Here is a 3648-nt window from a genome sequence, read left to right as displayed (position 1 = left end):
TAATGGCAAGGACCTAAAACAAAAGTTGGGGGTAGGGGAGGAACCGGAGAGAAGGCAGTGAAGGCCAGTGACAAGAACTTTGATGGGGGGGGGGGGGGGGAGGATGAAAGGAGACAGAAAATAAAGCTCTGATACTTGAATTCTTTTTCTGTAGGGAGTGGCCGGGGAAACGCGCCCACGATAAAGCACCAACTGTCCCTTAGGTAAAAGTATGCTGTGTGGATGGACACCCAGGTACCTTCAGTAAAGTGGGACGTTAAAACAGAACCCTTCACCCTCCCGGTGTCAAGTCCAGCTTGCAGATAGGCTTTCTGTTTCATCTGAATAAGTGGGACAAATTAAATCAAACATCTAATTACATGTTCCACTAATGTAAAATCTACAGTATTAATTTGTAAATAATATTATTTAAGCAGACAAAACAATAACAAGTCGCCTCATAAGACGGAAACAACATTGCAAGAGGAAAGACGATTAACAAATTAGATTTAATTACAGAGAAGAAAAGCAACTTTGGTTTCTGCAACAGTGTTTAGGTATCACAATATTTTAATGGGCAGTGGTCATGTGACGGTAAGCATGTGTGTTCAGCACGCAGGAGTCGCGCCCGCACCTCGGGTGCCCATTTCCGTGGTTGCCTTTAATCCAGGCGCGACTGGAGGATAATCCTGTCGCTCATTTCTGAAAATATGCTGTTGACACGCTGTCACCTCGCAATAAATCTATTGTTGTGACTCAAGCTTAAGATGCATATGCTTTCATTAAAACTTGCTGCACTGAATAAAAACCATTAAAGAAAAGTGTAAGATCTGCGGAGGGAAGCCAGGAAGGCAGAGCAGGTAAGAGAGGAGGTAATGCGCCTTTTGCTTTGCACCTTAAAAAAAAATAAAAAATAAAAAAAAAAAATCATAGATCTTGTTTGCCCCGTCGGTGTTTGCAAGGCGGCGCCAGTTTCACTGATGTGCACTTTTGGCGAGAAATTTGCGCAGGTTCCCATTTTTCATAACCCCCCCCCCAACCCTCTCGTCCACGTCTGCTCGATTTTCTCAACGAAATCCCCGAGCAGGGCGCGCGGAGGGCGGCGTGGAGCCTGCGACTTCACGCAGCCCACTGCACCCTGCGCACCGGGGCGGGGACCCGAGCCCACTGCGGGCGGGCAGGTCGGGCCGGCGCAGCTCCGGGTCCTGCGTCGGCTCCCCGCGTGAGCGCCACTGGGTCCACCACCGCGCCGAGCGCAGCCCGCTGCGTCTTCCCCCTTGCAAAGCTCTGCACGACTTGCGCGACGCCTCTGCAATCCGAGGGCTAGCTTCTTACAGATAAAGGGCCGGGGTCCCAGATTCGCCTCCACTGGAGGGACCTAAAAGATCCTCTCCAAGACCACACCTCGTAGAAAATGCAGAGCAAGTTGACAAAATTAAAACAGTCGCGTTCGGAAGTCCCAGGAAGACCTAGGGAAATCCTGCCAGTGTGTGGGGGAGAGGCTGGGGGCAGGGGGTGGCGGACAGAAAAGGTGGGGGGCGGCGCGCGCAAAGCAGCCCAAAGAGGAGGCGAGGGTGCTGTGGGGGCCAGCAGGCTGCGGGGCAGCCGGGCTCGGGCTTCCTCTGAAAGGCTTCGGACGCTGCGGGAGCCTACGTTTGCTGCTGCTTCTTAAAGTGTGGGTTTTTAAAAAGAGGGAAAGAAAGAGAGAATTAACCGGGTCACAAAAAGCAGTGCACCTTTAACCAGGGGTCCGACCCACCGAGGATTGTTTCGAGTTTTTCTCCTCTGGAAAGACGGCACCGAAATCCACCTTTCTGCCGCGGCTTTTCAACTTCCCCCCAGTCTTGCCGGTCTCCTGCGAATTCTGCCAGAAACTTCCATCCGCCACAACCGCCCACCCCCACCCCCCAACACGCTCCCTTCCTCTCCCCCGCCCCCGCTTCCCTCTGCCCAGCTAAGTTCCCGGCCCGCTCGCCCCAAAGCCCAGGCTGCAGGCTGCAAACTTTTCACCGCCTAGCTACAGTGCCGGATGCGAGAGCGTCCCCGAAATGCTCCAAGCATTTGCCAAAGTTCACAGGGTAACGGCGACGGGCGGCCGCCTCCCCCCAACGGCTTAACCAGAGAATTGTCTTGTGGGGCACACAGCCCCGGACTTCAAACATCTTTTATGTGCCTTCTTATTCTTTTCAAAACCAAAATCACCCAAATGAATATGCCTGCCACTAAGAAACAAAAACAAAACCAACCTTATAGGTTTTTGCTTTTTTCTTTTTTTGGAGGGGGGAGACAAATGTGGCGGCGGGGGCTGTTTGGAGACGATTCGGACCCGCGCGCTTCCTTCCTCCGAATGATTTTCCCTCCAGCTCAAAGCTGTTGCTTCGTGAAACTCACACAATTAGAGTCGGGCGAGAGAACGCAGGCTGGGAAGGGAGAAGATTCTAGAACGGAAAAGAAGCCTGCGGAGAGCTGGGCGAGCCGCGCAGGGTCGGGGTCCGTCCCGTGGAGGAGGGGGGTTCCCGCAGCCAGGAGCGCCCCACCCCCAGCCACGCGAGGAGCTGCAGCCCTCCTGGCGCTCGGGGCTGGAGAGTCACCACCCGCTCCCTCCCCCGCCCCCCGCCCCCCCACAGCGCACGACACCGGGGAGGCCATCTGTGCCAAAGCTTCGTACCACACAGGGCCACTTGTGAGGACAAAAATAAGAAATTTGGGAAATGAAAAAAGACAAACTGGGACCAGGGGCAGCGCGCGCGCGCGGCGGCGCCAGGGCCTGGGGCACATCCTGGTGGCCGCTCGGGGACCGAGGACACGCGCGAGAGTGAGCACGCGGGAGTGGGCGAGGGCGCGTGTGCACGGGGAGGGCGGGGTGCGCGCGCGGCGCCAGGGCGCGTGCGTGTGAGCGCGGGCAAGGGTGGGCGAGTGTGCGGGAGCGCGCCGCGCCGGCCGCCCGAGGGTGCGGGGCCAGGCCCGACGCGCGCGACCCTCTCACCTGCACCCACCCACCCACCCCACCCCCGCCGCAAATCACCCCCGAAAGTCCTAGAACGCAGCGGACCGAGCGCGGCACTTCCCTGGACTCGGAACTTTGAGTCGCGCGGCCTCGGGGCACCTTGTGCCCCTGCCCGCTCCGCAGGCGCCCCGGCCCGGCACCCGTCGGGAAGGGGAGCCGGTGGGGGTAGAGGTGGGGGGGGGGAGGGTGACACCGCGGCCCCGCCGTCCCCTCCCTCCCCTTGGATTTCAGGAGCCAGTGGCGGCGGGGAGGCCTGGCGGGCGGGGCGGGCGCTCCGAGTCGGAGGGGCCCGGGGGGGGGGGGGGGGGGGGGGGACGGGGGGACCGCGGGGGGGGGGGGGCGCGGGGAGAGGAGGGGAGGGGAGGAGCCGCGCGGCCCGCGCCGCTTCCGAACCGGAAAGTTGGTCTTGCCGAAGTCCCGCCACCCCGGCGTGCGCACTCCGCTCCGCTCCGGCCGCGAGCCTCCGAGCCGGGCCGGCCGCCGGGGGAGCCCGCGGAGGGGACGCGAGCCCGGAGAGGAGAGCCGGTCCGCAGCCTGGGGCACCTGAGCCCGAGCGCGGCCGGCGCGCCGAGCGAGACCCGCCGCCGAGGAGCCGAGCCGGCCGGCCCTGCGCGCCCGGAGCGCAGGCGGCGCGGCGCCCGAGCGGGCCGGCGAGACAAAGG

Source organism: Panthera uncia, assembly GCF_023721935.1.
Source record: "Panthera uncia isolate 11264 chromosome D3 unlocalized genomic scaffold, Puncia_PCG_1.0 HiC_scaffold_8, whole genome shotgun sequence".
NCBI lineage: Eukaryota > Metazoa > Chordata > Mammalia > Carnivora > Felidae > Panthera > Panthera uncia.
The sequence above is the reverse complement of the archived record's forward strand: the minus strand, read 5'-3'. Positions refer to the sequence as shown.